The sequence below is a fragment of the Theobroma cacao genome, chromosome 10 (assembly GCF_053813885.1).
Source record: "Theobroma cacao isolate CCN51 chromosome 10, ASM5381388v1, whole genome shotgun sequence".
NCBI classification, from domain to species: Eukaryota; Viridiplantae; Streptophyta; class Magnoliopsida; order Malvales; family Malvaceae; genus Theobroma; species Theobroma cacao.
The window spans coordinates 3,322,193-3,335,407 of NC_142648.1; the positions used below are offsets into that span (position 1 = coordinate 3,322,193).

General features: G+C 35.0%; 1 long non-coding RNA gene across 2 annotated transcripts; it reads right to left on the bottom strand.

The window, feature by feature from the left end:
• Positions 1-5,703: 5,703 nt before the first annotated feature.
• LOC108663827 (uncharacterized) lies at positions 5,704-9,276 on the bottom strand. Of its 2 annotated transcripts, XR_016028866.1 has the most exons (3): positions 7,475-9,276; positions 7,091-7,179; positions 5,704-6,147 (listed from the first exon to the last, which is right to left on the bottom strand). It is a non-coding gene; the product is annotated as an uncharacterized LOC108663827 (long non-coding RNA). The 2 variants fall into 2 exon arrangements; XR_016028865.1 differs by having other exon boundaries at positions 7,091-9,276.
• Positions 9,277-13,215: the final 3,939 nt, after the last annotated feature.

Here is a 13,215-nt window from a genome sequence, read left to right on the forward strand (position 1 = left end):
ATGAAGTTCTTATTTACTTTCTTCAGTACATCCATGGATTGGCTGCTCATGGAGTTTATTACCTACATCAACTAGGACTTACGCTTCAGGATGATGAATTTTTTTTTCTTTCTCTTGGTAACAAGTTTGGGTTCTATTTTTTGATTCTATAACTGTAGACACATAAATTTAAAAAAATATATAATAATAAATAAATATAAATATAAATAAAATAAAATAAAATAAATAAATAAAATAAAAAAATAAAATAAAATAAAAATCGGGATGGCTGGGCGTACGCCCAGCCATCCCGTCGCCGTCCCATCCCCCACCCACTACGCGGGATGGGGGGTTCTGGCCACCAACTCCAGGGGTGCCAGAACCCCCTCGTCGGGTTGTCCAAAAAATTGGACAACCCGGCTCTTTAAAACCCTGCAACCTGCAAAAAGAAAAGGAGACAGCAGTTAGCCACAACAAAAAAGAGAAACAAAAAGAAAAAAATCAAAAAAAATCAAAAAGAAAAAAATCTGATCGGGGTTTCAATCGGGGATTTGCTCCGGTTTGAGGGAAAGAGACCGGTGAGTGGTGAAGGAAAAGGGATCTGTGGAGTGCCGGTCACCGGCGGGAGAAAGCCTCCCGAACCCATTTGGGACGTCGTCGACCGAAGGAAAAGGGGGTGCCCGATCCGTCGATCGGAAGGGAAGAAGTGCGAGGAAGCCGGTGAGAGATTTGGGGGAGAGAAGACGGGACGTCGGCGCCGGCAAAGAAGGGAGATTTCTTCTAGAGAGAAGGGAGAGGGCGCCGCTCCTAGAGAGAGAAAGTGAGGGCTGAAAGTGAAGAGAGAAAGAGAGAAAAGGGGATTAAATACCTAGGGTTCGTGGGCAAAACGGCGTCGTTTCAGAGAGGCAAGCAGAAGCTGGAAGGACCAGGCAAAACGACGTCGTTTTGAGCGGCTTCGCAGGCATCAAAACGGTGCGTTTTGGACTTCACCTTGCGGGCTTCCAGAAACAGGCCGGGGTGCTGGATTTGGGCTCCCACGGGCCGTCGAGTTGGGCCAATCGCAGCCCAACAAGGTATAACCCTTGTTGTTGTGTTTTGCTTGGGTCTAGCCCATTTTTAATTTAAATGCATTTATTTTTTTTTAGGGAATAAATATTTATATAATATGGGTACTTATATTTAATATTAAAAATCAAAAAATAAAATAAATAATAATAATAGTAATTTATGATGCAAATATATATATATATATATTATATTATATTAAGATAAAAAAAATAAAAAATATAAAAATTAAAAATTAAAAGATAATAATAAAATAGAAAAATAAATAAATAATAATAATAAATAATATAATTGGAAGAAAATATTTGAGTATTACCGCCAAAAAGGGGGCAAAGAGTTGCCTCTTTCGGGCGGATGTTTTCCGGGTACGAAATTCAAGACGGATTTTCACCGAAGCGTCGGGATAAATCTGAACTCTAAATTTCAAAACCCATTAAGTCAAATAGTCATTATTAGAAAATAATATATGTAGAAAGATTTTGTTAATTCAAATAAATATTACTAAACAAAGTTAAATTAATCATTTAAAGGTTAATTAATTAATTATTTAGATAAGCTTTGTAAACAAGTAAAAATTGACCAACAACAAACATGGATTTAAATAACCAAAAAATAAAGTATATATAAAAATAATAAATAAATAATAATAAATAATAAATAATAAATAAATAACCAAAAATTTTTTAAACAATCAATAAACGCGTGCATATAGATACCATCATTTTACACTGTCATTGCATGCCACTCATATTTTGCAAATGGCGCGAGAATCCCGATGATGGAATTTTCCTGAGGAGCTCGTAGAGACGAGTTCTTCCGGGGATATCTCTAGGTGAGGAAAATTTCGAGACTTCACCAAAGCGTTGGGATAGTCTTCGAATAATTTTCCAATAAAAGATTACCGACTCCATCATTTAAAATAAACAAGTCACGACATCATTCTACGCTTGCATCATATGCATACGTAAAACCAAGTGAAAAACTCAGTTTGACAATTCAATAAAATTTAATTAATAAAAATAGGGATTAAACTAAGAAATGCTATATTAAGATAACTTAAGATTAAATGGTACCGTTCGTAGAACGGGCGTCACGGAGGTGCTAACCCTTCTCCGTGCGTAACCGCACTCCCGAACCCATCTCTAAAAAACGTGACCAGTTCTCGTTCTTTTGACGGACCTAAAATTAATTTAGGGCTTCGTCGATTAAGAATCGAGTTAATAGGTGACCAATCACACCTAGATAAAAAAGATTGGTGGCGACTCCCACACCTTTGAGATATTAATTTTCGCCCGCGTCTAGCGGACGGGTTCTCGGACCCGCACGTCACGACAATAACCTTTTACCTGAAATTACAGTAAGGTTTACTAATATTATGTTCTTTTTCTAATTTAGGAACTTGGTCTGAACAAAATTTATATCAGTGAGACTTTGTTCACATTCATCTTTGTTTCTTGTCTTTTGGTAAGTTTGTTTAATTCTTTTTTCAAATTTCTATACTAGTATGTGCATTGTTAATAACTTAATACATCTTCAGGATTCTTCTATTTCATACATTATTTCTTACTTATATTATGGAACTAAATAAGTTACATTCAAGCCATCAGCTTATGGATTATTGCCTTTAACTTCACTATTTTTATACTTTCTGAAGTTTATGAGCCTGATAGTCAGTACAATGAAGCTAATACAAAAGTTTAGTTGTTGTTTAGTTGTAGAATATGGTATTTGTTTCTTGCAGTGGACTTTTCATCCCTTTGTTTTCTAGAAGAAAATAATATACACTGTTCTTATATAGTGTAGGAGTTTTACTTATTTAGTTCTAAGTACCATTCTATGTTTTTTTTTTATGTTTTAAGATGCTTACATATTTTCTTTAGAATGAAAAGAGCTTACTTCCCTGGGTATAAGGCTAATTCAAATCATTAAGGTTCAAAATCTTATTACAATTTTTTGGGTCAAGCCTTTTAAGGTGGTTTTATAATGGAACAGTTGAAAATAACAATAGATTTCATATGCCTTTGTGTGTGTATTTTTTTTTTTGGCTTTCCAGACCTAATTTTTGCTGGCAATATAAAATTCTAATTGGCATAATTCTTAAGTAATTGGAATTTCTTTTTATAGTGATATTATTATCTTTTCCTTGGACATTGTTAATTGGGATAATTAGGGATTTCATATGAAAATCCTATATATTCATGTTATATGAGTTTTTCTTCTTTTTCTGATTATTGATTGGTTTAGAATTAAAATGATAAACCCATTTTGGTTGTTAAGTGTTATTTATCATATTAATATCATTCAAGACTAGTTTTTATTTTTCTTTTACTATTTCAGGTGCACTATGAATTTTATATTACTTACCACAATACAATCATGCACCCAAAAATTCTAAATGCGGTTAAAAATGCAAAAGAATTTTATGAAAACCTTGACATCATGGTGACAGGCCATTCACTGGGAGGGGTTATGGCTTCTTTTTGCGCACTTGATCTAACAGTGATAAATATTTTGCAGGAAAATGCTATGTATAGTTGAAACATTCACCAACAGCTTTACATGATAATGCATTTACCATTACATATCTATTCCATAAACTTCTCAACAAACGACTAATATATCAATTCCACTAACTTCTCAATAATCGAATAACAAAAATATTAACTATATCGACAGCAACGCACGAGCAATCACCTAGTAAAAAAAATACTAATTATGTCCCAGAAATATATGAGCACCACACCTGCCTCGGGACAGTCTCTGTATGTAGTACACATAATATATCTTTTTCCATGTCACCCATTTTTGGGTACAAAGTATATATTTTGGCTCTCATGTTCCCTAAGCACTGCAATTGGGAAGAAGAGCACATGGTGGCCACTAGAAGAGGACAAAATTCACCAACTGATTAAGGCACATTTCACAGCTGTTCTTCTGTAGTACATCGATGAATTTTATGATTGTTATATTTCGAAGTTGAAATCCCAACAACTTCCACCGACAATTGCTTTTGATTCATTGCCGCCAAAGCAACAAATCAAACCCTCATCATCTCCATTTTTGTTTCATTGCTTTTGCCAGCATGTCTTCGCCGCCTTCTGCAACCCAAGTTGACGTTGATAACATTGTGTTTCCACCATCTGCCAAACCTCCTGCCTCCTCCACCGTCCTGTTCCTTGGTTTTGGCTTTTATCTTATAATGCCTTTCTTGCTTTTGGGACACAGCAAAATGTGGATATCGAGGTTTGCTAATGCCAGGATATATACGCTGGTGTTAGAGGTTTGTACATCGATGCCAACTTCAAGAAATTTACAGCCATAGGGGTGTATTTGGGGCCTAACGCCGTGCCATTACTTGCTGCTAAGTGGAGGGGAAAGAGTGCTCAGGAGTTGATGGATTCCGTCGAGTTCTTCAGGGACATCGTCGCAGGTATATATACGTTCCATATTCCAATGTAGGTGTGGAAGGTGTGACACGATACCAAAGTATAATAACCTATTATATTATAATATAAATTAGAGATGTTCGAGGATCAAGTCACTCATTTAAATTAATCAATTGATCTTGTTAGGGTTTAACAAAATTTTAAATCTAAGATCCATTCGACTTGATCCAATTAATTTAGTTTGTTAAATATCTTTGTATTGAGTTTTAATTATAAAATATATTTAAAAATATTAAAATCATATAATAATTAATTTGGTGATTGAGTCTGACTTGACCTTAAAATAGAAAATTCGATAAATTCAATTTGATCTATGAGTACTTATAATACGAATTAATAACAATTTGTTGCATAAAAGAGAAGGAAAAATAAACATTTTTTTTATCTTAAATACTATACTATTTAAATGTTCTTTACCTTCCATTTTATAAGTCCTTTTGAGAAATTCACACAAGTAACATTTATCTCTCCATTGACGACCGTTCAACACGTTGACAAGGTTGGTGGAGAATTGTTTGGCCTTTTGGACCTCCATCGGTGGGTACACTGATGTAGAAGCCTAAGCCATTGAAGAATTCCTTGACATCTTCATGAAAGAAACCTTCCCTCTTGTTCCTCCATCTTCTTCACACATTCGTCAAATGGATCATATACAGTTCGTCTAATTCTTTCGACTCTAATTTTTTTTAATTTGTTAATATTAATATAAAATTATCCATGAGCCAATTTTAAATCTTTCTTCAAAGTTTGAACTTAATATCTTTAAAATAAAAGTTTTAATTGGAAAGTGAATTACATCATACGTCCACAATCCTTATATAATATTTTTTTTTCATTCGTGATTTTAACTTTTGGATCAATGATATTTTAAAAGTATTTTAAATTTTATAACTTATTTCATCAATCGCAATGAAAATTTGATGAAATATGTTATGTCAATGTCGTGTGAATGTTCATAGCAAAAATATGTGAGTCTGAACACCTTGACATTCACGCGACAAAAAAAAATTGGACACACTTGACGTTTTGGATTAGAATCTATGCCATGTGAATGTCCATATAGCATGAATATGACATATCCTATTAATTTTTATTAGTGATTTGATAAAATAGATAGATATAGATCAATTTTAAATATTATAAATTTAAAAATTAAATTTTAAAAATCACAAATAAAAATAAAATATTGTATAAAAGTTACAAATGATTGATATTTTTTTTAAAAGATGAGTTTATTAATTTCAGAATCAGAATGCCATGTGAAGTCTCAAAGTTGTGCAAAAGTCTCAAAGACCAAAGACTTTCATGACATCACAACCGATCTGGGAAAAGCTTGTACAAAAGTCTCAAAGTTGCCATTTACATGCACTGGTGGCTGATAAAAAAGAAACAACAAAGTTCACAAAAGCTCTGAGCACAAAGCATCGCACATGCCTTTACACAATATAGAGGGCAAGACCTATCATGAAAACAAGCGTTGACTGAAGGACCTATCATAATTTCCCAAGCTTCAAGAGAGCAAAATTAAAAGTCTAGAGCAACCAAAAACCACACTTTGAGGACACCGAAAAACCCAAGGCCAAGGAACACATGAGGATCAGCGGGATGGAGCAACCGCCCTGGGTGACGAAACCAGCAATGGCGGAAGAGGGAGACACTGAAGAACAAGCATTAAACACTGAAATTAAACCTTTCCCGAGAGTAGTTCAACCAAGAAAATGATTGATGTTTTTTCATTTCTTAAATGAAATTAAAATAAAAATTTTAATTAAAAAATAAATTGCATTAAACATTTAAAATTAAAAAATATTTTAAACTCATTGCTTATTTCATCAACCGCAATTAAAATTTAATAAAATGTGTTACGTCAGCATCGCGTAGATGTTCATGTAGTAAAATTATGTGTCCATTCACACCATACATCATAATAAACTTGAACATTACCTTCATAAAGTTTGCATATATCAAATCATAAAATTAACTTAGAAAAAGCATATGGGATTTCAGGGGCCCCATAGGCCACACAGGTGTGACAATGATCATCATCATCATCATGTTCATCATCATCCCCTTTGAGAAACGCTTCTTTTTAACCCTCTCTGCTACTTAAAGAAAGCCATTAACTAATAACAAAAGAGGAAAAGAAATTGAAATTAAAATAAAAATAAAAAATTCATGCACACACAAACTTTCTGATATAGGTAGTGCTTCCCATTCGTTTCTCCTTTTCTCTCTCTTTCTTTTTTTCTCCAGCCAGCACTGTGGTTAAAGTTAGGGGTATCCTAGTCAAACGTTTTCTGTTGAGGGAGGGAGGAGTGGCTGAGTGAGGGATGTCCTGATATGGCTTGCTGGTGTTCTGTTGTTTCTGTTCTCAGGAGTAACCAAAAAACCGTGTTAAATTCATGTACAGTGAAAAACATTACGGTTTCAAAGCCAAGTTGCCAAGCTCAATGTCCGTAAGGCAGATATTTTGATCTTACGGCTGGGGATGTACATATCTGGGGTGGGGGAGGGGCAGCTTTATCAGATGATTGATGAGTTTTTCAACTGAGGGGTGCAGAAATAATGTTGAGAAAGAGGGAAGAAAAGGACCCACTTACCGTCCCAACTAGAACTCTTCCCCAAGCAATGGAAGCCATGATGGCGACAACACGAGTCTGAACAGGTTGATAAACAGCAAACAAAATTGCTGCAGGTAGAGAGATATAGCGTCAAACCGAGTGTCCATTGCATTGATGATTCACACTACACGAACCCCTTTTTCCAGCTCAACAGACCAGACCATCTCAAACTTACATGTTTCCATTGCAAGTCGCTTGGTCATTTTGGGATGAGAACAAGAGGTAGCAAGTGTGATCATTTTGATCAGGAATAAAATTTCATTGGGCTAATTACAAGAATAATATTTAGCTTTAATTAAGCATGTCCTTTCCCAACAAACTTTAGGAAAAATATACTGTATCTATCAACAGTCATGTCCTAACCTAGTCTTATTGTCACGTGGGGGTCCTGCAGACGCCCCAACCGTGCGGTCTTGGGCTCGCCCTCAGCTTGGCCTTGGGCTCTCCCTCAGCTTGGCCTCCGAACCCAAGTTAGCCTAAAATGCCTAACAGCTGATTTCTCAAGGCCACAAGGACCAAGAGGCAACACAATGATGCAGGATGCAATGCAACTTACCAACCAGCCCCCACAAAGCTTTCGGCCCCCAACGCTCACCCTTCACCCGCAGACAGCACAGGCAGCACGCACCCAGCACAGACAGCACGCACCCAGCAGAGGGTAATCGGTTGGCAAGCACACAGCACCCTCACCAGCACTCTGGACAGTGCACATTCACACCAGCAGGCAGGAAATGGCCTTAGGCCAGCAAGCACACAAGCAGCAAAGAGAAGGGAGAAGAGAGGAAGAGAGAATTTAGAGAGATTGAGAGTGAATGACAGTGTATTATTTTCCAAAATCTGCTGTACACACTTTACAAAGCCTATTTATATTGAGTTTTCCCTCCAAAATCCCCAAAATTCCCTCCAAAAGCCAAGGCAGCTGATGGGATGGCTTTTGGCGGGAAACTCCCAAAATTTGGGCACTGTTGGGCGGGACAGGCAGCAGAGGTGCTATAGTGGCGGGCTGGGGTGCTTGGGCCGCACCAATCAGACTGCCTGGGCGCTGGGCGCGCGAGCTGCTCTAGGCCTCGCACAGACTGTCTGTCTGGGCTGTGCTGGCTGTCTGTCTGGAGCTCTGCGGGCTGGCTCGCCCAGGGGCCTGTGTCTTGCACCCCTGCCAGCAGCTTCCTCCTGACTAGCACACCCCAAGGGGGTTCATCTCCCAGTGATACTTCTCTATGTTCCGTCACTCCGCCACACCTTCCGGCACCATCTACGGGTCTGAACCGCGCCCCGTGATATTATACTGTGGTAGTTGTGTTTCACAACCACAAGCATGCATCAGCTTCTTCCTCGTCCTAGCAATCGCTGTCTCTGTTATAACCTCTGTCGTATTAGAGTTGGACACAATTAGTGAACATGAACATGAACTTGAACCTGGTACCTTACCGGCTTATGATGGGAAAGAATGAGTTAATCTATAAATAGGCATAAAAGATATTGAGCAAACTTGATTCTTGACCGTGTTAAGTAACAACAAATGGGTTGAGGGGTTGGGGCCTGGCGGGGGGTGAAAGTGGAGAGAAAGAAGAGAGGGAGGGTTGAGACATGACGTGGCAGTGCAGTTTGGTTGACGCAAAAACAATTTGTCAGATCATACGTCCAATCCCATCTTACTCAGTGATGGGTTGTTGCACTGTTTGGCGTGAACCACAGAGACTGCTGCTTCTCACTTTCTCTTTTCTCTGAGTAATAATATTCTCTTTATGTAACACACTTGGCTCTTGTTTGGTTCTGTTATGGGAAGCAAATCTAAGTCAGAACAAAACAGAAACCTCACTCCCACCACTCACTCCCCCTGGCTGGCTGTCTTGTTTTTGTCAATCTTCTAGTATTATCATTGTCTCAGAATTTGGCCTCCGAAAAAGGATGAAGTCTACTGATCAGATTTGGAAATCCTTACTTCCTTCAAGAAATCTCCTTATTTAGTAAAACGATAGCCCCCTCTTATTTGGAAATTGCGTCTCTTTTCAAGCAACCCCCCTTCACCTCCGCTCCATTTCAATCCTCTTCTCTTGCCTTGGACTTCCTTCCTACGCCCTTTTTCTTTTCTTTTCTTTCTCTCTGACTTCCTTGCTGCCTGCTTTTGCCACTTGCCTGCTGCTCTTTATGCATTGATGCCTTTATGCACTGCATTTTCCACACAAATTTTAGCATTTTGTCTCCTTTCTTTTTCACTCACCCACCATGTACACCACTCGTGACAAGGAAAAACAAACACAAACAAAAGTGGAAACTCGTGACGTTTCGGATCGAAATCAACGCAAAAGTGAAAGTTATTTTATCAACACAAAAGTGACGTTTCAATACCACATATTTTATTAACTTTAAACAGTGATTGGACAAACAGATAGATTCGAATCAATATTAGAAGTCGTAAATTCAAAAATTAAATTTTAAATATCACAAGTGAAACTAAAAAATTATAGTAAAATTAAAAACGATTGATGTTTTTTACTTCTTATTTAAATTAATAATTATAACTTAATAATCATATATAATTACAAATTTAAAATATAAATCGAATCAGGAGTAACTCAATAATCTCAAAAACTTAAAATGAAATATTAAAATGAGATTTTTTTATTAAAATTAAGAAATATTTTATTCTTTTAAAATTTTTGAGATGTAAAATTTTTAATTAAACTTTTACAATTAAATTCTTTCAATATTTCTTTTTTAATTGATAATATAACCAATTCATTTAATTTTTTTTGAAAAATTGTTGATCTTAAATAAAATTTTATTAATTTTAATTTTGATAAACTTTTTTCTCCTAAAGTAATATTTACTAGAATTGTTAACATTATTTTAAAAGCAACATATGCATTTGGAAATGAATAGAATCTTTTTATATAATTAAGTATTTCGATTGAACTGTTATCTTCCATTTGTATAATTTCTTTTAAAATTTTTAACTCTGAAAGTAAATCTAAATAATCAATTAATATCAGAATAGTTGTTATATTTTAATGAACATTCAAGATTGAAGCAATATTTTTTCAAACTATTATCGTCTAACGACTTCAACCTTTTACCGCTAAATAGAAAACCAAAAATACTTTCATATATCTTAAATTGTTCAAATCTACTTTAGAGTGAAAAAATTGCTTGATCTAGTATATTTATGAAGTAATTAAGTCTAAATGATTCTTCAAGAGATCTTGTTATTTCATTATTAACATTCTCATCCAATTATTTTTTTTCTACGAATGATACGTGCATCATGGAATTTAAGTTTTATGTTCATTTTAGATGCAATTTCTTTAGAAGAAATCATGCAAATCCATATTACCGTTAATTGATTGGAAATAGGAGAATATAATTGAGAATTAATAGCATTGTAGGAATTGAGAAGTGATAAAAATTGAGATTTATTAAGCACATAATTAGGTAAATGAGAGAATATGTTATTTCATTAATTATCTTTGACTTTTACATATTTTTAATAGAAAATGAAATAAATAGTTGAGAAATAGGATTGTGAAAGTGAGAGAAAATAGATATTTATTAGGCATAAGAGAATAGATAAATATTTTATTAATTATTTTAATTTTTATATATTTTTAATATAATTAATTATATTATGATTATTATAAAATTATGAACCTCCCTAAATTTGGGGCCTAAAGCCCTTGCTTGGGTGGCCTTACCCAAGGGCTAGCCTTGAATTAAATTCATCACGTATACCAAAAGAAAATAAAAATCTAATTATTATACTTTTATCTCTGTTCTTCATCTCTGTAGATCACTTTTTCCAAAGATGTGTGCATACCCGAAGTTGGAAATGCAGTGATAGAAAACAAGCAACTATCCGAGACAATTTTAGAGACAATTATAGGTAAGAATGGTGTCTCTCTTTTTGCAAGGTAGAGCTTGGCGTCAAGGTTATCTGAATTAATGTTGAAAGAGAATGTTGATAATATGGATGTAGAAGCCAAAAAAGGTTGAGCACGAGGCAAATACCAACAACATTCAGGACAAAATAGTGCTAATTAAGCTTTTTTGAAGCATAAACCAAGTTGCATAAGTAATAGTCTAATTAATTTTAATAATCCAGGCATTATTCCTCCTATGTAGATGATTTAATATGTGAATGTCATAATTATAATTTATAATAAAGTTTTTAGAATAACTTTGAGTGTTATCAGATTCATCATAAATCGATTCATGGCTTTATAGCACATTATTTGCTGGTTATATAAATCCTTATATTAGATGGGTAGCATCTTCAATTTCTTCACTTAGAAACAAAGATTGGTTTGTATACTTAACCCTAATTCTATTTCAAGGAAATTGAGTTTAATGATGTTGTATGTTAAGTATATATGTGTAGAAGGTTCTTCTGATAAGGAGAAAGGACGTATTGTAATAAGTGACATGGAATACCCTAAAGGTTGAAGAGAGGAAGACTAGAGCAGTCTTTGAAGCATAAGTACTTTGGTGGTAGGCAGTGAGGAATAAGAAAAAGTGGAGAAAGTGGCGGAGCATGATGGATGGAAAGAACTGAGCAAAGAGAATATTTGGGAGAGTTTTGAGGATAGTCTCTATTGAGTTTCTGATTATTCCCCCCATTTGCTTAATTGTCAAACTCTTATAGTTATACTAAACAAGAGCGTTTTCTTAAAAACAATTAAGGAAAAGGAGAGTACTTTTAGGAAAACCTGTTTAATCATGAAAGAAGGTGTCTGTTATGAGAAGAGCACGTTAACATCTTATGAGAAAAGCATGTATCGAAGAAAGTGTCAGTGATTGGCAAAACATGTTCATTGTGAGAAAAATGTCTCATAAAAAAAGCACGTAGTTGAGCAATGGACATAAGTTTTGGGTAATGGAGTAATGACACTTGATAATGCACAACATGTCTTTTAAGAAGTGAAGGAAAGGGCAAACCACATGTACTTCAAGGAAAAATTAATAGAATTCCTTTTAACTACCTCCATATCTAAGCCACCAAGCCAAATTCTTTAGAACATCCCAAAAATGAAGATAACTCGTGAGCCATACTACTCGTTCTGAGTTACTTTCACTTCCTCATATAAAATTGCTATTCCACGTGTGTTTCTATTTTATAGCACAACATATGAAACAGCTGTTCCGTGTTTGTTACCATTCTATAGCACAATGTATGAAGTAGGTATTCCACGATTATTCCTATTCAGGAGCCTAATACTTTTAGAAATAATAGTTAGTCAAAATTAGGCGTTTACATTTTGCCTCATGCATAAAAATTCTTATAAGGAGTTTTATGCATAAAATAAGAAAATGCACATAGAATAATCAAGGCAACGCTTTTATGTTTCTTTTTCAAAGAATAAATGATGGCTTGCAAATTTATTCAAGTATTATTATTATTATTATTATTATTATCATCATCATCATCATCATTATCATTATTTATTATAATTATATTTTTTGTTGTCTTTACAAAATTTGCTTGCAATTTGGAACATCCTTGTGCATTACGCACTTAGGAACATCCTTGGACATTATGCACTTGGAGCGTCCTTATGAATTACGCACTTAGGAATGTCCCTATGCATTATATACTTGAGAATGTCTTTAACGCACTTGGAACATCCCTATGCGTTGCAAACTTGGAACATCCCTGGGTGCTTCGCACTTAGAGCATCCTTAGGCGTTCTGCATTCAGAATGTCCCTGGGCAATGTTTTGCATTTAGAACGTCCTTGGGCATTCCATACTTGGAACGTCCTTGGTGTTCTGCATTTGGAACATCCCTGTGCTTTACGTCCTTGGGAAACACTTAGGTAGCGTTTGGTATGAGGGAAGTGGAGCACATTCCTTGTAATATATCCAATTAAATTACATTGCAGTGTTTGTTTTGTAACAGACCATTGCAATGTAAGATTGCAATGCAATCACATTACAGCTAAAGGATGTAATGTGATTGCAGTCCAAAACCAATGCAATCACATTACATTGCACTCTGTAATGTTTTTAAAGACACTTTTACCCTTCAACTTTATTACCTTATTAAAAACATTTTGTAAGTTATAATTAAAATAAAAAATATTAAAATAAAATATATAATATAAAATCAAA